At 40.8% G+C, this 23,858-nt stretch overlaps 1 protein-coding gene across 1 annotated transcript in view; it reads left to right on the top strand.

Annotated features, from left to right (window-relative positions):
* Nucleotides 1-23,858, top strand: part of Meltrin (disintegrin and metalloproteinase domain-containing protein meltrin) — a 207,457-nt gene that overhangs the window by 73,480 nt on the left and 110,119 nt on the right. The window lies entirely within an intron of this gene.

The raw sequence follows: 23,858 nt of genomic DNA, 5'->3' as shown, positions 1-23,858 counted from the left end.
TTATTTTTATGAAAACGAGACATCGTAAGACATCGCTGAAAGGCGTAAGGGCGCAAAAAATGACGGAGTTTCGAACCGAACTTCCCAAAGAGGTCCGGAACTTTAAATAAAATTCGCTTGAAATGTGCCAGGGAAATCGGGGAAATGTCAGGAACTTTAATTTTCTAAATTCTGTGGCAACCTTGATTTTGAAATTTTTTGTAACTTTTGGAGATGCATCCAGGAGACCAAGAAACGCCTAGGAACACTGCCGTGATAACAAAGAGAGTAAAAGTGTTAAATTTTCGAAATCGAGTTTCCTTCAAAATTCGTCTGCTCTCTTTTAGATGAAATCACTGAAGAGCTGAAACAGTAAAATCAATCTTAATTGTAATAAAACGAGATGTATGAGAAAGCCGACGAAGCCAGAAATGACGAAGTTTCAGGCAAGACAGCAGTAAGTGACATTATTTTTCCCGAGACCCAATAAAAACAGTGCTTTCAGGTAAAGTGTCGCCTTCTTTGCCGATTTCTAACCGGGAAATGCGTTTGTTGTGTGTCAAAAACGCAACCACGAAAGCATGCAGAAGGTAGCACTTACGGTTGTCTTGCCTACAAATAGCCTAGCATTAAAATGAAAAACGCATTTTTTATGTAATTTAAATAAAATCGGTCGATTTCTAATCATTCAAACGATTTCTAGGAGTCTTTCGGATGATAAGTGGCAATTTGACAAAGAACGGAGGCCTCCTTCAATAAAGTTTTCCGGGCAGAAGCTTCTGGGCCCGTTTTCTCAAAACTTCATTTTTGTTTTTGCTACCCCTGTTCGCTATCACGGCAGTACTAGTCCGGAATTTACGAAAATGGTATTGATTTTTTAAGGACGGTTCGGAAGTACCGATAAAGTGCTGAAATCCCGCCAGAAGGTCCGGAATTTTTTCATTCTCATCACGCGTGTTTTGCAACGAAGCCTGGAAAGTATGCCATCTTATGCGCGTTGATTCTTGAAGTAGTATTTGCCTGCAAGATCATCATTGTGCAGTCAGTTCATCCACAAGCCACCAATGAAATTTTGTGTCTTCGTCATTTTTGTCGCAATTCGAGCGGGAATTTCTTCTCGAAATTTTTCGAATATTGTCAAATGGAGTAACCAAAAAAGTACTGATTTTTTCTGTTGAGGAGGTACTGAGTCTCTTGGGAATGTACTGAAAAAGAACTATAAAAGTATTGCTTTTTGGCCCGCTTGTTTTAGTCGACACCCTGGTGTTGAACAAAAAATTGTAAAAATTCAGATGTAAAGAAGCAAGATAGAAAGCACCAATTATTGAGCTTGGTATTAAAACAAACTTTTTTTCTCCCTGAATTCATGGCGTCAGCCTGTACACTCGCGAATGCGTGCTGTGAAATCAGCGACCTCAGTTGGGTTTGGTTAGGTTACGCAACTAAACTAACTTCCCGGCAAAGCGGAAGGTATCGCCGTCATTTGAAGGCGTCAATCTAAGATGAAGTTTTGAGAAAATAAGCTCAGTAGCGTATGAGATATATATTTTATTGAAAGAAGCCTTCTCTGTCAAGTGTCAATGCTCACTAATGAATCGAAAGACTCTCAGAAATCTTTCGGATGATTACAAATCGACCAATTCTATTTCAGTTATTCAAAAAGGACATTCTACCTCAGTTTAGAAACAACGCGCATACCATTAGTTTCCCTATGCACACAAGTGTTTTTACAGATGAGCCAGAAATTGTAGGTCCGAATAGCAAAATGTAGTCCAATTTTTCTAAATTCATCGATTGATTCCTCTATCTCTACTGCATTTTATTTTCCAATTTTTATTTTCATTTTCATTTACGCAAGGAATAATGACAGGAATTTAGCAACGACGAAAACCAAGGCACGTCTTTCTCCAATTTCATCGCAAACGTGGTAAACTTACCTTGTGGATAAATCGCAAAAATCGTGTTCGACTTGGCTATCCGTACCAAAGTTTGTGGTATCGGCATGGTTGCACACTCGGTTACTTGGTAACGCGATCATGCGTTGAATGAGTCTGCCAAACTATGCAACGAACCCAACTTTTACTGAGTAATTTTACTGTGTGAAATTCGCGATTATTTTCGACGAATCTGCGACGGAGCTATGATCTGAGACGGAGTAAAAGTAGAGAAAGCGTCGCGAAATGGGGAAACTGTAGCGTTTGACCGCTTCCTGCTTTTTGTCCGTGTTTAACTTTTCAATTTCCAAGCATGCCGTTACCTACAGCCGATGATTGCAAGTCGGGTCCAGAATAGTTAATTTCATGGAAAATGCAGTACGCCGCGGACATGTCGGTAATTTTGAAGTTAAGTCATGGAGCTTTTAGGGTCCTAAAGGGCAGCCAAACAATGAATTCAAATTATCCAGAGTGACTTATATGATTACAATGGAGAATTTGCACGCAAAATTTTTAATGTCTCATCTGAAAGTGCCTAAAAAGCTGATTTTGCAGTATTTTTTAAAAAATTTTTCTGCTATAGGAAATCGAATAACAGTAGATTTAAAAGTGAGAAAATGCACCGCCTTGTGACGTCATCTGGCGGCATTTTCCATGTAAACGCATGTATTTTAGTTGATTAGATCTTTTTGTCATATCTCTAATTGTTCAATATATAAACCAAGGGTATCCTCATGTTCAGCTCACTCGGTAGCGTCCGCTTAAACAAGGAATTCATCAAATTTCAGACACCTGCAAATTCTCCTTTGTAAGAACCCGGATTGTTACAATTGTAAAAGACCCGTCGTTTGTAAATCGCGGATTTGACTTAGTTTTCGCATAAACTCGCTCATTTTTACAGTCATTTATAAACATTCTCGGTCATCTTGATATTGGAGCCAGAGGATGTTCTACGTAGTTTGAGGATGGCCTCTTTGTACATACAAAAGTAAAAAACTTGCTTCAACTATTTAAGGTGAATCCAGGGTTCGATTAGGGATAATTCACGATTAGAGATAGCGCCACCAGTCACCGCTGAGAATATCACTTTCCCTCGACGATTACTGAAATAATATTGTTCAAATTACAAAAAGCAGATCCACAAGATGTAGATTATTTTTTGCTTGATTTTTTCAGCCAAAAGTATTAGCAATTAGAATTACAAGCGCAGAGAAAGTACGGCTGAAACTTTCAGCTCATCAGCGGCGGCGGCCGAGCACACAACCGAATCCCTTTTAGGTATGTCCTGTCTCTCTCTCTCCCATTGCCGCAATGGGAATTACTATCCGCCGTAGCTACGACTTTATTTTTGGGAATTTTGAGAAGATTTTTTAACTGAGTGTTCCTCCAGTATGTTACTATATCCCCTGAATCCCCAATTTTGAATAAGTATTACGGTTTTTATTATTTTGGCAAATATATACAGCTATTCTGAGCAGCGCGACGTGGTGGCCAAATCGCGAAGTTCTAAGCCTGGATTTACCTTAAATATGTTTGTTTTTAAAATTAATATAAGTAATTTTAGCAGACACCCCGCAAATATTTAGACACCGTGCTCTAAAATGTTGTGTCTCGAGTGCATCCAGACGTGACGGTCTGCTACGACAGAGGTCGGGATTGGATCACAAGATGAGTCATTGCCGGTCCCCACTGATTCACTACTCACCAGACCGGGCTCTAAAGCGGGGCCCGCGGCTGAAATTTAATTGCGAACCCCGTGTCGCCGGTCCGAGATTGATTTCAGACCCTTTCGCCCTGGCGCCGCTCTCCCAGCTATTGATTCGAGTCGCCGTTTTGTCCGCGGCGCCGCCATCATCGGCGAGGTGGCCGGAAAACGGAGGACTTCAAAGCACCGTCGCGGATGAAACGAGATCGAAAGGGCTAAGTATACCCGAGCGATTGAAGTCTTGAGAAAAACGGAGTCAACCGAGAATCAAAGGGTTTGTCGCAAATAGCGGATAGAGCGGAAAGCTGAGTTGCTCTCAAGAAAATTGCTGGAATATTATGGTGATCTGCGGGCTGATTTTTGAAATTGATAGACAAAGCTAAAGACAAAGGAGACAAAAGTAGGGTTGCCACAGTCAAAGAGTACACTGGAAAAAAAATACACATTGGATGTAGAGTCCAGACTCTTAAAAACATTGACAAGAAAGAGGACTCTTGATTCAATCAGATTTAAGCTTAAATCAAAAGGAAATCCGCTCAAATTAAGAGGCTTGGTTCTTCATTTAAGCTTAAATCTGATTGAATCAAGAGTATTTTTTCTTGTCAATGTCTTTAAAAGTCTGGACTCTAGATCCGATGTGTTTTTTTTTCCAGTTGTGTAGCGGGAAACATCGGGGGATTTAAGGTCAGGGACAACCCGGAAATGCATATTTCTCCTTGAAATTTTCAGTTATATTTTAGATGAAATTGCGAACAAAATTGTCTGAAAATTTAAGGAAAAATATTCACAATTTTCTCAGTAAGTTCCGGGCGTAGCACCCGGAGCAATCAAAGCTACGACTCCATCACCCGGAACTTTCGGTCTTCAAGCCTGGAACGGACAGTACGTCTACATAGCCCGTAACTTTTTTTTCAGTGTGACATCAGAGTGTCATGGAACCAGAATTTCGTCAATGGGTTCAGCTAATAACCCAATGCCCCGTTCTCTTGGTCTGTATCCACGATATTCTCGGCCGCCAGTGAATATCATCTCCTCCGCAGCACGCACTGTAGATTTTCCGCAAGTTACGCTAGGAGGAGAGTGGAAGAGTAGCAGCATCGCGTTGCGACGTCATCCGTATTTTATTTTGAATTTCCTCGTGTTTTGAGTGACTTTTGGACACAGCATGGCAACGCTGGGGTAAACGAACTGTTCGCGGCGCGAACGCGAACCGCGAATAATAATGTTGGATACTGAATTCGGCATGAGCCGATCTACGCAACGCAACGGATGAAAGATGAGCGTAGCGCACAGTGGATCGAGTCATTCGGAAAGGTCGGACAAAATTTGAAAGCTTTAAAAGCTCATAACTCCGTTTATACAACATTTTAAGGTTTTAAAAGTGGTTTCATTGGCTTCTTCGTGAAATTTTCCCTCAGAAACACCCCTCAAAACGTAAAATATGACGAAATAAACATTAAAATTTGGAATTTTAGTTAAAACTTTCATGTCCGACCTCTCTAATTGACTCGATTCCTTGTGCGGCGTTGGTCGCTGTTGGGTCCGTGCCGTTTATTGCATTGCGTTGGGTCCACCTAGTTGCCATTTTGAACGTAAATCTCTCTTTTTATTCAATACATTTTTTTAAAGAAAACATCAATTTTACAACCAGATTTTGCTACCAGGCTTATTTTTAAGCCAGCGTGCTGCGTAAGTGTCATGTTGCCACTAGTTGTCCCACACTGAAAAGATAAATTTCTCGAGATATTTTTTTGACCTTAAGCGTCGTTTCTTGTCGACAAGTTATGGTTTTTTGAGCTGAAGACACGTTGTTTTGTTATCGTTTTTTAAACTTAACTTAACGTTAACAAAAAAAACGCTTTTAACCCAGAAAAAACTGATGTTGAGTTGAATTTGCACGGGTTTAACTTAAAAAAACCAAATTTTGTCGACAAGGAACGACGCTTTAAGTCAAAATAATATCTGTAGAATTTTTTTTTCAGAGCATCCAAATAGGTGCCCCATACTGACGTGCTAAGAAAAAACGCCGCACGTACATTCAAGAGTTGCCAAATTTCCCTCTATAAAATGTTTATTTTTTCGGAAAGTTATGAATAAGCGAATTGTATCGAGAGGTTCCCCACTACTTTTGCGCCCGAATCTCCGAGCTGCCATTTTATTTGAGTTCGGAACTTCCGATTCGGTGACGGACGAATCGCAACGTTGGTATGCGATTTTGGTAGCACTTCGCGAGATGGTGCTAAAAAAGGTTCGACCATACGAAAACCAACGGGTCTGATTGGCCGAATCTGGTAACAACGGTGTCCATTGGAGTTGGTGATTGATGAGACAAACCGGGACAGAACTTCCCAAAGAGGTTCGGAACTTTCAATAAAATTCGCTCAATATTTGCTCTTGAAATTTTCAGATAATTTAAGTCTAATTGCTAGCAAAATTCTCTGAGAAATTGGTGGGAAAATATTCACAGGGTTCCTGAAACATTTATATTTTATGAAAGGAAAACCCACGCACTGAGAAAAAAAAAAAACACATTGGATCTAGAGTCCAGACTCTTGAAAACATTGACGAGAAAAATGACTCTTGATTCAATCAGATTTAAGGTTAAATCAAAAGGAAATCCGCTCAAATTAAGAGGCTTGGTTCTTAATTTAAGCTTAAATCTGATTGAATCAAGAGTATTTTTTCTTGTCAATGTTTTTAAGAGTCTGGACTCTAGATCCAATGTGGTTTTTTTTTCAGTGCGTCTAAATACTCATTCGGCGTTTTTCTTAGCACGACAGTAAAGATAAGGTAAAAGTGGTTCCCATTAGCAAATTTATACCTTGTCCATGTCCAGCGGCCCAATTTCATTCAGAACTTACACCTTTTCCTCTCTCGGAGCTCCAGATCGCCAAAGCCGGCAGATGGGGGGCCACCTGCAAGTCCATCGTGGGTGGCCATTGTTTTTTTCGCGGATTCTCCGGCCCGGAATCGAAAATAATTAGCCGAAGCTGGCAGCGGAAGAAGGGATCAAAGGCGTCGTGAATAATCGAGTAATTAGCTCTCATCTCGGCCGACAGCTGCGCTAGGTGAGGAGGCGCCGACGCCACGGGCGACGTCCCAGTGACGTCATGCAACGTCCGCGGTGATGCGTCGCGACGCTTCTGTCACACCTCGCCGACCATCTCGGAGTTTTTCGTACTTGGAGTAGACTTACTAGACTAGTTACTTTAAACTTACTTAGACTAGTTACTACTTGAAACGCGTAAAAATTATAAAATCTCGATTTTTTTTCTTCTTTTCTATGACAATACGTATTCTACTCGCATGGGAAGCTCGGAAGTAAAAATTTGGTTCGTGTGAGACATGTTCCATATCGACCGGGTGTTTTCGTTCATGCAAACGAGCCGGAACTACAGAAATTGTACTTTGAGGGAGAAAATAGTGATAAACCATCACGAAAAGAGTTTAATTCTAGGAGGAATACCTTAAAGTTTCTCAGGAACTTATTTCAAACACGCATTTTTTTTCTTTTTTTCTTTTTCTTTTTATTATCAGAATCGAGATTGCAATACTCTTTCAGGGTTGCCATAATTTCTTCATCATCAAATTCCTTGACATTTCCCTAACTATTTTTACTTTTCCCCAACTCCAAAATTTTTAAAGTCCCTGACTTTCCCTGACATTCTAATGAAACTTCCGCTTTAAATTACACTCCTTTCTGCTAAATGCATCACCTAGCAAAATTCCTCGACTTTCTCTGGTACCTCCCGGTCGCCGCAAAGTCCCTGACTTTCCCGGTTTTCCAAATCTTGACTCAAACCGCATATTATTTGCTGTTAAGTTCCGAAGATTTTCTGGGGATAGCCCCCTGGAACTCTCTCCCCCCCCCCTCTTCGAAGTGTCTGGATCCGCCAGTGCAGAGAATAGCAGTTGACCTTTTTGACCCATTTTCCTAACCATCCGACCTCTACTCCGATAACCTATTTCTTTCCACATCTCAACAAACTACGAAACTATCAAAACCCACCATTCAGCTAAAATCTCGATGACACGGCTCTTTATCCTTACGCGTCACTCGAGAGATAAAGATTGAATGGAGCCGAACTTCATTCACAAACGAGACGGATCGGATGAATGAGTTTACGTTTTGCGTAAACAAACAGGCCGTGTCACTCATTCACAATTAACTTACTCACTTCCACACTCCACACCACACCGCACCGCCCGGCGCTATCTTGATGAAACCTGTGATAAGTCCACGCGACTGGGGGTTATCAATGAGTCACAACGAAGGTGACTCACAGGTGGAAACACCGTCAACCGGAGGTGCCGGTAGCCGATACGGTGTAAGAGGATGGTCTGTTTATGGAAAAACGATCCTAATTATTACCACGGAAAAAGAGACTTGAGTCATACCTTGACGGACTACATTCGTCACCTACCGAATGAAGTTGCTTGAACAGCGCTAACTGGACCGCGTTTTGTAGAAGGGAGCCAAGCCACATCAGCTTTTGCCTTTGATTGTTCAATTTCATTCAAACTTTGCTTGGAGCACCATATCTATGGTCTCATTATGCCTGACTAGTGATTTTGGGGTATGCTGGCATTTTTTTAATTTCTTTGAGCTGAATTCTCGGTTCGTATAGCCCAGGTTTTTGTTTCGTTGAGTCTCGCCTCCAATAATAATCCGCCTCGCCAGTAACCGTAATTTGCCCCGATAAATGCACGGCTCCTGCCCGTGAAGTTTCCTTCCGGCCATTTAGGATTCCGGACCGGTGAATGGTGAATTGAGGCCCCCCGAATCGGCCAAAACGGCGTATGGGCTCTGGACCTCCATTTGATCTTAAGCGGTTTTTGCTTTAAATGCCCCCGTATCGTGGACGACGAGGGCGAATGGAGCGCGCTGGTGGCCTTAATTAGTGATTGACCGCGTCTAATCGGCCAAGCGACTTGTCTTCAGACGAGTGCACTGGAAAAAAAAACACATTGGATCTTGAGTCCGGACTCTTGAAAACATTGACAAGCAAAAATACTCTTAATTCAACCGGATTTTTGCTTGAATCAAAACGAAATCCGCTTAAATTAAGAGGCTTGGTTCTTGATTTAAGCTAGATTTTGATTGAATCAAGAGTACTTTTTCTTGTCGGTGTTTTTAAGAGTCTGGACTCTAGATCCAATGTGTGTTTTTTTCCAGTGTGGCGTGGTGTGCTTTGCGATATATCGATTGATCCACCATTTAAACCTATGGAAAAGGATCGATAGTCAGGGTGTTTGCAACGAACACCTTAATAATCGATACTTTACCATAGCTTCAAATGAAGAAATATCGATGATCGATCATTCCAGCCTGGACACTGCTTCGCTTCAAGTCGAAGGATCCTCCGTTTCAAGCTAATTCATCATATACGAACATTGACTAGACTGAGATCTTGAAAATATATTAAAAACATGCCCGATTTACGGGAACTGGAAACTAGCACGAAGGGCCAGGCTTTCCATGGCCATATTATTAAAATAAATCACACTGAAAAAATTTTTCCTAAGATATTGTTTTGACTTAAGCGTCGTTTCTTGTCGACAAAATTGGTTTTTTTTAGTGTCATCCCTGCGGATTTAACTCAAGGCGGTTTTTGAGTTGAAAAAACGTTATTTCGTTCTTGTTTTTGTAACTTAAGCTTAACGATAGCAAAACAGCTTTTCCATAACTCAAAAAATTTGACTGTAACTCAAAATAACTGAGTTAAATCCGCATTCGGTTTTAACTGAAAAACCAAATTCTGTTGAGAAGGAATGACGCTTGAAGTCAAAATAATTTCGCAAGAAAAATTTTCTTTCAGTGCATATTTTGTTCCCGTATTGGCGATATTTCGAATCGATTGACTCACAGATCGAGTCCGGCGACACAGCAAGGCAGGAAAATAAAATCAGTGGCGTGGCGTGAATTGCGATATATAGATTGTTATGTCATTTAAACCTATAGAAAAGGGTCGATAAACTGGGTGTTCGCAGCGAACGCCTTACTAATCGATTCTTTACCATAGGTTTAAATTGCATAACAATCGATGTATCGCAATTCACGCCACCCCACCGAATAAAATAGATAGCGGGATTTCCATAATTTGTAGTTTCCCTGACATGAAGTGAAAAAAAATAAGAAAAAATCCATGCACTTCACCCACTACTGGGCCTCCGATCTATCCTCGTCGAGCCTTCAGTACGTCGATGAACATAAAAACTTTACGATGTGACATTTATTTATTAGACTTGTTGGCGAAATTCTGTAAACAACCTCGGACTAATCTATCAATTTTTTTTCTCTGTTACAGGTAAGGATGATTTGTTTTCCGTGGAATTGAGCAGGTGCCAGTGCACCACGTATGGAAGGAGGCCATTGATTAATCATCAGTAATTTTTTTGAAACTTCAATTTTCCGCCCTGCTTCACTTCATCTCCAGTCGTACAATGGACCATGTTTCTTACATATACATATACTATACATGTTTCTTAACCAAAATTTTACGGAGAACACAATGCGCACAACGAAAATTACCGAAATCAAATCCTTACGGAGATATTTAATGAGTCTTGATGCGTGCATTCAAACCACCCGGCCATGAAAACTCAATGCTCTACTTGATTCACATCGCGCGCTAAACGTTTATCATGACAGTCTGTGCGATGTAAAAATCTGGCCACCTCGATCTTGACGCTTTGGCTCATGCCGCAATCAGACGCTGAATTTAGCACCTGAATGTGGAAGTCAACAGTCATCGCCCAACGGCTGAAATTTAGCAAATTCGAGTTATTTTCATCCAGATGTGTATCAAATCTACTCGAATAGTTCAGACAAATTCAAAATTGGTCCGATGGTTGCTGAGAATCGTTGCTGAATTTTGCGCGTCACGCGCAAAATTCAGGCATCGGGCCGATGACTTCCGCATTCAAGCCACATTCAGCTCCCACATTCAGCGTGTGATTGCGGCGTCAGCTATAGCAAATTGCTTATAGTTTGAACAACACATGGTGAGAAATAAACATTGCTTGATTGAGAAGCTCGCTGAAACCCTTGTAGTGCGCGATTTGATTCATGTAGAGCTTTGAGTTCCTTGTCAGCGGGCAGTTCAAAATCCGCGTGACCTATGTGAAATAAAAAGGTTAATATCTTCGTTAGGAGTTGGTTTCAGTAATTTTCGTTGCGGGAATCGTGTTATAAGTGAAATTCTGGTTAAGGAACATGTATCAGAATCCTTGAATTCGTGCCTTGTCTAGTGGTCCATTCTCGTTATTTAACAGAATAACTTTTGGTGAAAAATTCCTATTCCGGTCTAGCGTACAAAAATACGTAATACTCTTTGAAAAAAAATAGTCACCCCCAATCTTTTCAGACCGGAAGTCCCATTTGCATTATTAACTACTAGTTCCCCTCGGTTGGATGCGGTCGAATTGGACTGCATTTTGCAGTTTGGAACGACGCAATTTCTAGCTTATTGAAAACAGCATGTTCCAAGGTTTCTACTGTACGGAAAGAGGACGAATACCCCGAAGAAGCATGGATTCCGGAAGGTCGGTACGAAAGTGCGGAAAAGGCTCGGATTTTCGGTGGAAATGTACGGAAATTCGAGATTTTTGTGACAAACTCGAGCGAGTAGCCTTGGGGGTATGCGATTTTCGAACATAATCCATTTATCAACAACCCGGTTCGATCCCTCGTGCTTTTCGGTTTATTCCTTTGTCATTCAATCATTCCACTTTCCCAATTCAAATATAGTTTAAAAATGCTTGTGAGGTTTGGAAAAAGAAAGGGAAAGGTAACAGGGTGTCTACAAGTCAGAAATTTCCGGGAAGTCCGGATTTTTTTAAGGGCGCTCCGGAAGTACTGAAAAAGCGCAGAAATCCCACAAGAAGGTCCGGAACTTTTTTCATTTTTTTGGTATTGTTGTCGCAATTTGAGCGAGAAATTCAAATTTTGAAAATTTTTCGAATTTCGTCAAATGGAGGCACTAAAAAAGTACTGAATTTCTCTGTTAAGGAGGCACTGAAATTCTTGGGAATGTACTGAAAAAGTACTGATTTTTGGCCAGCCTGTTTTAGTAGACACCCTGGTTAAGGATTAAGCAAGGATTTTTGAGAATCGCCAAGAAAGAAATTGTCGCGAAAGTAAGGAAAAAGCAAGGAATTTGAATTACACGATATCAGTGGACATCCTGATGTTTGCCATAAGATTCCATATGCAGGCTTTGAATGAGCTTGAAATTGTAGTTCCTAATCGCAAATGTAGTTGAAATTGAAGCGTCGGAAACCGAACGATCAGTCGGTGACCCACTTCAGGAGCGCGAGCCAAGTACTGATTGTGAGGCTGAGGATTTCGAGGTCGCCACCGAATCAGCTGATGACCGACGCAGCGAATGGACGCAGCCGCGCTCACAATCAGCAAAAAGAACACATGTGCATTGGGATTCCACCGGGAGATACGTCCTTTTTGCTGAGAACGGCATCACGATCAGCAGGAGAGGTCGGCCCAGCGATGGTGATGGAATGGTCATGGGTAGATTTAATTGCCCGGTTTCGGATCCGATGGGCTGTTTTTCCGCGTGTTTTAACGCGCGGCGGGCGGATTTTAGCGACGAGCCGGCAAGGCGCGGTGAATGGTGCAACCGGTGAGTCATCGGACGTCGGTCGTCGGCGTCGTCGTTGGATCATCGCCACGAATCTCGGAGTTACCTCTCGGTCTTCCCGTTGCCGTGTTTACTTCAAAAGAATCGCAGCCAGGAGTGTCGGAAGGCGCACTGCTGTGCTAAGGAAGAACGCCGTATGAACATTCAAGAGTTGTCAAATTTCCATTGGTGTAACATGCATTTTTGACGACATTCATGCATATTTTTCCTTGGAATTTTCAGATATTTTAGATTAAATGGAGATGTTGCATGTGTGAGAAATTTGCGATTTGACTGTTGATTTTTATGTAAAAGTTCGCGAGAAACACGATGGTGCCACTGGTTTTCTCTGAAATCAACTCCCAAGCTCAAAAAAAGCTCTCAAGTTGAGGCCAAAATGGAGGGGATGTCCCACCCTACCCTGAGAGCCCACCTCTACATCAAGACAAACTCTCCATGCAAAGATAGGGAGCAAATACTTTGGGAGGGTTGCCGTGTTTTCAGTTTTAGAGTCCCCAAATAAAGTGTCAGCCCTGTCAATGTATTTCCCTATCTTTGCATGGAGAGTTTGTCTTGATGTAGAGGTGGACTCTCGGGATAGCGTGGGACACCTCCTCCATTTTGGCCTCAACTTGAGAGCTTTTTTTTGAGCTTGTGAGTTGATTTCAGAGAAAACCAGTGGCACCATCGTGTTTCTCGCGAACTTTTACGTAAGAATCAATAGTCAAATCGCAAATTCCTCACACCAACAACATCTCCAGTGTGTGCAAAATTGCCTGAAAATTTTGGCAAAAATCATTCATAGTCTTCCTGATAAATTCGGTTTTTATCGAAGGAAACTTGGCAACTTCTGAATTCTCATTCGGCGTCCTTCCTTAGCAGGACAGCGTAGATGATCGATATTTCCCCATTTGAAACTGTATAAAAAATCGATTAGTATGGTGTTCGTTGCGATTACCTTATTTATCGATCCTTTACCGTAGGTTTAAAGAGTAGATCAATCGATACATCGCGAAGCACGCCACGCCACTGAATGGAGCTCGCTCGAACTCTCTTGCGCGCGGCGAAGATTTTCGATTGAAGTAACGAACTGTTCCTACACAAAATTTTGTGAGAAGCATAATTCGATGGCAGAAGAAAAAATTTCCGGGGGAAGACCTATAGCACGCAAATCCACTTTTTGAGGGGTCCGTCCCCTGAAAAATTTAGAGCCAGTTCACCCCAGGCTCCGTATAACCGTGTAAAGCCGTGTAATCCACCAAAAAAAAAGGAGAAAGAAAGAGAGAGAGAAGAAAGAAGGAAGGAAGGAAGGAAAGAAAGAAGGTAGTAGTAGTAGTAAAATAATTTTATTTTAAAGCGGTGCTTTAGCATCTAAGGCCATTTACACCTCTAAAGAAGGCAGTAACTGTAATAAATTTACATGGAAATATCAGTAAAAAGGAAGGAAGGAAAGAAAGAAGGAAGGAAGGAAGGAAGGAAGGAAGGAAGGAAGGAAGGAAGGAAGGAAGGAAATAAAGGGACGGAGCACCGGAAAAAAACACATTGGATCTAGAGTCCAGACTCTTGAAAAAATTGACAAGAAAAAATACTCTTGATTCAATCGGATTTTTGCTTGAATCAAAACGAAATCCGCTTAAATTAAGAGACTTGGTTCTTGATTTAAGCTAGATTCTGATTGAATCAAGAGTACTTTTTCTTGTCGATGTTTTTAAGAGTCTGGACTCTAGATCCAATGTGTTTTTTTTCCAGTGAGGAAAGAAGGAAGGTAGGACGTTTAAATTTGGTAATCATTCATGATGAGATTAACTCAAACTGCAAATTGAATGCTTCAATTTAAAAAATTTCTGGGGGTAGCCCCCGCCCGCACCGAACAAAATAATATGCTGTTTTAGCACCTAGGACGTTAAAAATGTGTCTGGTGATCCGGAATTGTTGTCCTTACTGCCCTCGCAGTTAACTTTACATCCTGTGAATGCAAATTTAACTCTGTAGGCAGTTAAGGCAGCATCTTGAGATCACCAGACACACTTTTAACATCCTAGGTGTTAAAACAGCATATTATTTTTTTCGGTGCGGACCCCCCTTAAGCCCCCTACATTTCATGCCAAATGTGGCAGCAATGCATTGAGTCTACACTTGGGCTTCTTATTCTCTGCTACCGTTATGGGCCTTGCTCATTATGTCTGCCTAGAGTCGTTCACCCACGCACCAACATCCTTATCCGCGAAATATGAACGAATACTACCTCAATTGGACGTATTTAGGACAAGGAGCTATATCCATTTTAACTTGAGCCCCGAGATCCACCAGAATACATGCATTGCAAGGCTCTCGTCACAATGGATATAGTTCCTTTTTTCTTCTGGTGCTATTATTTGTTTTTTTACCCGCGAAAAACTTCATCTCATCCGTGGTTTAAGCCCTGTCGTGTCGTGTGTAAGTATACTCGCCTGTGTAAGGGCTCACGAGAAAATCAAGCTAAACCCTTTCCCCCCAAATTAACGAATCGACGCGATGTTGCAAGATTGTGCAATAAAATGTGGATAATTCACATGGGTAAATGTACAGGGTGTCGAGCATCAGGATTATCCCGATTTCCCCGATTCCATCCATTGGCGGATCTAGCAAATTGACAACACTGTTTTTCTCCATTTAAACCTGTGGAAATGTATCGATTCTTGGAGGGACCAGGTGCTCCGACAAGAATCGATTATTTAACATAGGTTTAAGTGGAGGGAATCCGTTTTTGCCAAATTGCTGGATCCGCCCCTGATTCCATCAGGATTTGAGGTCAATCAGGATTTAATCCCGATTTCTTCAGGATTTAAGGAAAGTCGGCCGTCCGATCGGATTTTTTTATGCTTTCGCATACGCTTATGCAGAAATTTTAATCCTTCTCCGCCAAAAATTAGGATTTGATGAGGATTTGGAAAAATTATGAAATCAGGATTTAGCAGTCAGAAATCAGGAAAACTCAGGATTTCCCAAAATGGAAAAAAACTAGACACCCTGAATTGAAGAAATTTGCTGATTTTTCTATACCATATGGCAACAGTGATCGGCCGGCATTAAAACTGTAACATGTCATCCACAATCCGGCATAAGTCTCCGATTCTGTGGAATCACGCGGTCTCAACGAAGGCGTTAATAGTTATTTAATATCGTTAGACATCGCTTTTTAGCCTTTATCTCCAGACATATCCTAAAAGAGAGACGTTCATCATTTCAAATCTTCTGAAAATGGGAATGTGTGGCCGGTCCTATACTGCCATGCTAAGGGAAAACGTCTTATTATCATTCCAGAGTTGCCAAATTTCCTTCCAAAAATGTGTATTTCTGCAAAATTATATGCATATTTTTCCTAGAAATTTGTAGAGGTTTTAGATTAAATTTTGACTAAAATCGTCCGAAAAATTGGGAGAAAAATATTCACAACTTTCCCAGTAAATTTGTATTTTATCAAAAGAAATTTGGCAACGTCTGAAGGTTCATACGGCTTTGTTCCTTAGCATAGTAGTATAGTGCGATAGAGCTATTTAGATGCGGGTTATCGTCCTTGTTTTTCGTCGTTGGTTTTCGTTGGTTTAAGCACTCTCTTGTGGATGATCCTAGTCGGAGAGAATTGAGTGTGATGTCTTTGAGCTTCCGATAAATGAGAGAGCCGCAGATTCTTTGTGTGTAACCAGCGAAGTAATCATATGCTAACTGCATGTACCTATTTTTCAGGAACAGTAATACTGCAGTCCAAAAATTTAGAATGAGTAATAAACAATAAATAAAATCTGGAATTAGGATTAAATTATTTTCTTAAGTCACACTGAAAAAAAACGTCTCTTGAGATATTATTTTGACTTGGGGCGTCATTTCTCGTCGACAAAATTCACTTTTTTGAGTTTAACCCGTGCGGATTTAACTCAAAGTCAGTTTTTTTGAGTTAAAGAAACGTTATATTGTTATCGTTAAGTTTAGGTTAACAGAACAACGTTTCTTCAATTCAAAAAAACTGACTTTAAGTTAGGTAAATCCGAACGGATGTAACTCAGAAAAAGCAAATTTTGTCGACAAGAAACGACGCTTTGAGTCAAAATAATATCTCATGAAAATGTTTTTTCAGTGCAGAGTACTTTTTTCAAACGTGTATTCTTTTATTTTTGAAAGACAATTTTCATCGTTAATAATAGCTAATCGTAGAAAATTGAATTTGTGAACCTCGAGGAAAAGAAAAAAACACTACGATGAAATAAATATCTCTCCATCACCTCCCATTTTCGCTTGTTTCGACACATGCCAAAAGAAAATACATTTTATTCTATCAAAATCCGGTTACTTTTTTACGACGATCACAAAATTTGAAAAGTCCAATCTTGGCACATTAATATAAATTTCTCCAGAAAAATGCGCACTCCGCCTAAGGAACCCGATCGCCAAAAATTAAAAACCATTTTCTTTCAATATCAGGAAAACTGATCCCGTAAAATAACGTAAGATTTATTCATCCCGGGATTCTGAAGTTTCCCGAGTCTTGTACGCAAGAATGACGTATGTCCCACCTAAGACACCGTGCACGTCCGTCTTTTTTACATTGAAAGCTTCATTTCAGATCAGCATATATTAATGAACGGGGATAAAATGCACCTGGTGTATCGAAACCACCGCTTTGTGAACCGCGGAACGCCGATCCTTTGTTCGGATTCGAGTGGATTTTCAATATCTGAAGATTAACTTTTTAGCTTTTTCCTTTCTTTTTTTCGCTCTTTGCGCGTTTCAGCCTTCGCCAAGATCTGCTGCTTCCACTCCACTCTTCTGTTTATAACTTGAGCATTACGCTTCTTCACAACAAGCCCTGTTGTCTCTTCGCATGGAGAAATATTTAGTTTTTTGGTTGTGGCAAATGTATTCATTCAAGTTAACCAGAAATATTTCATAAACGTTGTCTAGCATCAGGATTTTCCCGATTCCATCAGAATTTGAGGTCAATCAGGGTTAATCCTGATTTCATCAGGATTTGAGGAAAAGTCGGTCGTAAAATCAGGATTTGAGAAAAGCACTTGTCTTTAATCCTTAGAACTTAATTCTTGAGTTCTGCTTTCGCATACGCTTATGCAGAAATTTTAATTTTTCTCCGCAAAAAATCAGGATTTGGAGAAATTATGAAATCCGTTAGGTTAGGTTAGTACCATTATAACCTAACCGGGCGTGGCACATGGAGCAGTCGAAGCTACGGCTCTAACACCTGGAACTTTCGGCCTGAGAGCCCTGGACGGGCGGTATGTCTATACAGGGTGATCCAGGGTTAAATGGCCAGACTGCAGGAGCGTTCTATCGGTCAAAATAAGACTTTTTTGTTGTATAAAGCGTTTTTCGAAAGTGCCCCCAGTTGGAGCCACGGCCCCCGAAAATTTCGGAAAGTAAGCCCTGGTAAAAATTGGCGATAGGAGCTGCGTTTCAAAGCACCATAGGAGTTCTTATAGCCGACTAAAGAAGGCTATTGAAAATCATATAGCTGGCTGTAGAAAGCGGAGCAAATCATATAGCCGGGCTATACGAAGCTATAAAAAATTATACAATCGGGCTACAGTTCCTATCGACGGGCTTTACACTTTATCGCCATTGGCTATAAAAGGCTATAAGAAATTATGTGGAAATTCGTGTGCTTTGGAAATCATTAAGTTTGATATGGAACTACCTTAATATTTACAAAACACACGTTATATTTTCCTCTCAAACATATTTTTTTTCATCAATTAAAATGAGAATAATCCATACAGAGTTTGCAAACAGTTCAAAATCATGAGTTGAAAAACGCTGACTCCGCGAGATTAAATATTAGAGCCTAACACAAAGCGGAGCGGCGACGCACTGGCGCCTACAAACCTAAACGGGATACTTCACGCATTGTGCAACGCGTGAAGTATCCCTGTTAGGTTTGTAGGCGCCAATGCGCGTGTCGCGCTGGCTGCTGGTGCCCGCTGCTGCCGCAGCGTGCCACGCCACGGCGCTTGAAGCAACTATTTCACACCATATGGATTGCACAGTATCATACGAAACTAAAGGCGCTTCAATATATTAGGAATGACGCAAAATAAAAAAAAAAAAAAAAAAAAAAAAAAAAAAAAAAAAAAAAAAAAAAAAAAATCTCATTTTAAAGAGGGAGTTAGGAGTTTTTGGTTCCTGCAGCGTAGCCGTTTATCCCTGGATCACCCTGTACAGCCCGTAACTTTTTTTCAGTGCAGCCAAAGCGGCATACGACCGAACAAGGACAACCCGGGAAACAGTAATTTCTGCTCTCGCAAGTTAGTACCGCGGTCCACCCCTCTCCTGAAGGCGGGGGAAGGGGGGCATGCCTCGTTTGGTTGCCCGTGCACGCAGACAGGGTGGACTGGTGGAGGTTGAGCTTTTATTCCTGGTCGGAAATCGATTTCGAATGATGCACTCGAGGTGAAGTGAAGCTGACCGGCTGTTGAAGTGTTAAGCTTCGGACGGCGTGCCGTGATGACCTTGCCCGACGCCGTAAGCGGCCCCGACGCCGTTATGTGCGCCTTTATTACCTTCGTCTGTTGTCAAATTCGCCATCTTTATGCGCTGGAATCGCACAGCTAATGGAAAAAAATTCAGAACGGGCCTGTTGCAAACTTCAGCTAGAGGAAAGAGGAGAGTTCGTCACCTTCCGGCCGTAACATCACAAGCGCCATGCGACGTTTAAAAATTTCCGCCGCACTGGAAAAAAAAACAGATTGGATCTAGAGTCCAGACTCTTGAAAACATTGACAAGAAAAAATACTCTTGATTCAATCGGATTTTTGCTTGAATCAAAACGAAATCCGCTTGAATTAAGAAGCTTGGTTCTTGATTTAAGCTAGATTCCCATTGAATCAAGAGCACTTTTTCTTGTCGATGTTTTTAAGAGTCTGGACCAAAGACATTGGTCTGGATTCTAGATCCAATGTGTGTTTTTTTTTTTTTTTTTTCCAGTTCGCCACTTTATTTTTTTACAGAGAAATGATTCAACGAAGCTCTCCGCAAATTTCACTAAAAAATCTTTGTGCTGCCAACAAAATTCAGTGAATTTTTCAAACAGATTCAACTAACAATATAACTAAATGGCGGTGGAAATTTTTAAACGTCGCCTGGAACTTAACAAAATAAAATGCCGGCGGAAATTTTGAAACGTCGCATGGCGTTTGTGATACTTCGGCCTGAAGGTTTTTGTTGTTTAAATTCAATTTATTTGCATCAAAATACAATAAATTACAGGACTTTGAACTGCTCGGTTATATAGTCACTGCCTTAAACTAGTAGATTAACATAAATTTAGATTATTAATATGATGTAATAAACTAATATGGTAAGCTTAACTTAAGAGCTTAAGTAGTTAAATTGAGAAAACTTAAGAGCTTAAGTAGTTAAATTGAGAAATCGGCCTGAAGGTGACGAGTTGTTCCTTTTTGAAAATGGCTCAAAACTCACGTTGAACGAAATGTCTGTAATACATTCCTAACTTCACGATCTGCGTAAGAAATATGCACTGGAAAAAAAACACATTGGATTTCGAGTCTAGACTCTTAAAAACATCGACAAGAAAAAATACTCTTGATTCAATCGAATTTTCGCTTAAATCAAGAACCAAACCTCTTAATTTGAGCGGATTTCCTTTTGATCTAAGCTTAAATCTGATTGAATCAAGAGTATTTTTTCTTGTCAATGTTTTCAAGAGTCTGGACTGTGTGTGTGTTTTTTTTTTTTTTTTCCAGTGTGCGTTTTTTAAGCTTCTTGCTTCAAAAACGATACCACGGCACAGGTTAACGATTCGTAAGAGGAGCCGTCCCAAGATTTGCGCACTAGGGGTGCTACGCAATATTCAACATGGCCGATACCAAATCGCCCAAACACAGATGACATTCATATATTTTTTAAGAGTTGATAAAGACCATGCGGTGCTTCCTTATGATTTGCTCGTGGAAGCGTCAGTCATGTTGAAAATTGTGTAGCACTGAAGCAGCCTATTGCTTAAGGGTTGGATGGATCGACTCACAATGGATCGAGTCAATCAGAGAGGTCGGACATGAAATTTTGACTAAAACTGCAATTTTTGATGTTTATTTCGTCACAATTTAATTTTTAAGAGGTGCTTCTAGAAGGAAATTTTATGAGAAAACCAACGAAACCACCTTTAGAACCTCAAAATTTCGTTTGAACTGAATTATAAGCGTTTAAAGTTTCCAAATTTTGTCCGACCTCCCCGATTGACTCGATCCACTGTGCGACTCCTCCCACAAAATGTTTACCTATGCTGGTTAACGCAACCTAACCTAACCGTGCTAAAATTGGCCCTGTATTCCTAAGTAACAGAAGGAGGAAGGACTGTCTCTACGGTCGTGAGTCGTGGCACAGCTTGGCAAAGCCGCGGGCGTCTGCCCATTGTGTGAAAGGAATACGGGAATGAAGCGAACACAGCGCCACCAGCAGGAAACAACAAGACAATTAAACGAATACCTTCTCGTACTAATTACAAACTGCCCTCATAACTCCCCCTTGCTAGCATGTTGTCGCTTACGGCAACCTCGAGGACAGGGGTTTGCCATAGTCCTCCCATTTCGTCATTTGAGGTCAGAGATGGAAAGCGAAATTTCAAAAAGCTCGAATAAATTTCACACAATTTGAAATTTATGAATTTTTTTCGGAATTATGAACTGAATCTTTGGAGATCCGGAAGCGTTTTAAATGGTGTCCGTGGTGGTGCGGCAGTATTATGCTACCCTACTGAGGTGCTGTACACGAAGGCAGGGGCACTGAAAAAAAAATCTCGGTGTATTTACTAAGAAAAGGGTAAAATTACCAAGAATTCAGGGTTCTATTTGATCCCAGTTTTTTCTTGGTAAAATTACCATTTACGGAATTGGTAATTTTACCAAGAAATCTCGGGAAAATTATTGACTTTCTCGGTACTTTTACTGGACCCCGGTAAAAACGCCAATGTTTTATATTGACTGTGGTAGAATTACCGAGATAAAATGGCAAAGTTACCGGGAATTCATTACCAATAAAAGTGGTATTCTTTCCTGAAAAAACAGCAAAAATACCGGCCTTTAGGTAAGCTTACCAGTCTGTCTTGATAAAATTACCAATAATTGGTAAAAAAAAGTGAGATGGTAAAGGTACCAACAGACCTTGGTAAAAACGCCGAGAATTTTTTTCAGTGCTTGGGGTGAAAAATTTGGAAGTATCGAATCACTGCTTCTAGGCGTTTCTTGCCCTTCTGAATGCTTCCCCAAAAGTTCCCCAAAATGTCACGAAATTTCACGCATATGAAAATTCACACGAATCAATTTCATAAAATTTTCCATCTCTGGTTGAAGTTTTTCCTTCCACGCTTCTTTATGATTATTATTTTTTTCTGAAGTGAGAGAGCTTTACAACATTTTTGCCCATCTCATGAATTGCTGTGCCAGTGTTGGGCGTCTATTTAATATCCGAACTCAAGTCGACCGTATCATAGAATAGAACGATGGCGCTCTTTGTTCGGCCGCTCAGCTACTGTGTGGTCGGGCCACTCATGAACTTGCGAGCCAGTTTATTGTTTCAGACGGATTAATATACCTTGGGCTCGTCCGGTCTTAATTATCCGCGAGGGGGGGGGGGTTTGGGGGGGTTGGGGGGGGGGGGGGAGAAGCGCCGAAAACAAACCAGGATGACGCATCGTCTCGTAAATTGGAAGTCGATCACGCACACCGATGTCGTCACATTGGTCAAATCGTTCGCGTCGTCGCTCCACCCGAATTATGTGGTCATTAATAATGACTAGGATCGTAAATAATATTGCGTCCGATGAGTGGTCTGTCGTGCTGAGGGAAAACGCCGTATGACCCATGAAGTGTCGCGAAATCACCTCCAATAAATCACGAATTTTCAGGAAAGTTTGTGAATTTTTCCGCTCCAATTTTTCAAATAATTTAGTTCGTAATCTGATCTATTCAGTCTGAAATTTTAAAGGAAAGATAGTCATAACTTTCTTAATATATGAATATTTTCGTAGAGGAAATTTGGAAACACTCGAATGCCCTTACTGCGTTTTTACTCAGCGCAGCAGTGGTGTGAAACGGACAGAAGTGTGAGGGTAAATTCGCTCACGCAATTCTGTAAACAAACTTGAAATATATTTTTTTGCGTTGCGTTCTCACGTTTGTCATCTTTTGCATAATAATGTGGAGCAAATTTGTTGAAATTTTTACATCAATTAGAATCTTTCCTTCATTTTTTCGTTGCATACATTTATTAATAGGGGTTAATGTTTTGAAAAATCCTTACAAATTGCGAAAAATACAGTTGTCAGGGACACCCCGACTTACCTTTAGCTTAGGCATAATTTCGGGAGTATTGTTTAGTCATAATTTATGACCGAAACTTTTTAACTCCGTCTGAGCAAGTTCCATCCGCCTGTATTCCGTTTGAATTATCCTCTATCTTCATTAGCAATGAGAGCCAGCCTTTCCTCTCCTTTCCGCAAGAATGTTTGTCGTGGAATGCTCCCTCCAACTTCCGTTTCTTTTAGACTCAGACGTCTCAACTTCTACGCCACGAGCTCCATCCGTACGTCATCCATTGAGATCACAGCGGTACGTTGAGGCACTTGCATCTGAGAATTTTCGGCGGTTTTTTGGAGGTCCTATTTCTGTGCGCAGGACGCAACTCCGGGATCTCATCTCTCAGACATAGCTGCCAAATTTCCGCTAAATCCGAATTCAAAGCTTTTATTACCGAGTGTTCGTCTTTAATTGTGTGTAATATGTATGATGTGTTAGTCGATTAGTAGTTTTACTTGGCACCAAATTGATTTTCCTCAGAGCTTTCAATGAAGATAGATATTTTTTGCTCAAGATGTCTAGCGACTTGGAAAATCGGAAAATGTTAAGGAATTTTATTTCGCAAGCGATTCTTGTGTCAGGGAAATCCGAAAAACCCGGACTTTTCGGAAAATGTTTCGCGAATTTTATTCCCACGGAGATCTCTACCAAAATTTCTACCACAATTTCCGCTGATGTCTTTTTTTTAAAAAAAGAGGAAAAAATATTTCACCTAAGTTTAGGCACCATATATTTTGCTTTACTATATTACATTATAGTCCTAAAACATGCCAAAGGCCTTACTTGCAGACAATCCGTTCAACAGTGTCGACAAATCAGGAATATCCTGTTTTTTTCATGTCAGGGAATTATTTTTTCCGAATGTCAGGGACTGAAGATGTTGCAGATCGACTCGAGGAATTTGCGATTTGACTGTTGATTCTTACGTATAAGTTTGCGAGAAACACGATGGTGCCACTGGTTTTTCTCTGAAATCAACTCCCAAGCTCAAAAAAAGCTCTCAAGTTGAGGCCAAAATGGAGGGGATATCCCACACTATCCCGAGAGTCCACGTCTACATCAAGACAAACTCTCCATGCAAAGATAGGAGGCAAATACATTGACAGGGTTGCCGTGATTTCAGTTTTGGAGTCCCGAAATAAAGTGGCAGCCCTGTCAATGTATTTGCTTCCTATCTTTGCATAGAGAGTTTGTTTTGATGTAGAGGTGGACTCTCAGAATAGCGTGGGATATCCCCTCCATT

The sequence above is a fragment of the Bemisia tabaci genome, chromosome 9 (genome assembly GCF_918797505.1).
Source record: "Bemisia tabaci chromosome 9, PGI_BMITA_v3".
NCBI classification, from domain to species: domain Eukaryota; kingdom Metazoa; phylum Arthropoda; class Insecta; order Hemiptera; family Aleyrodidae; genus Bemisia; species Bemisia tabaci.
The sequence above is the reverse complement of the archived record's forward strand: the minus strand, read 5'-3'. Positions and strand labels throughout refer to the sequence as shown.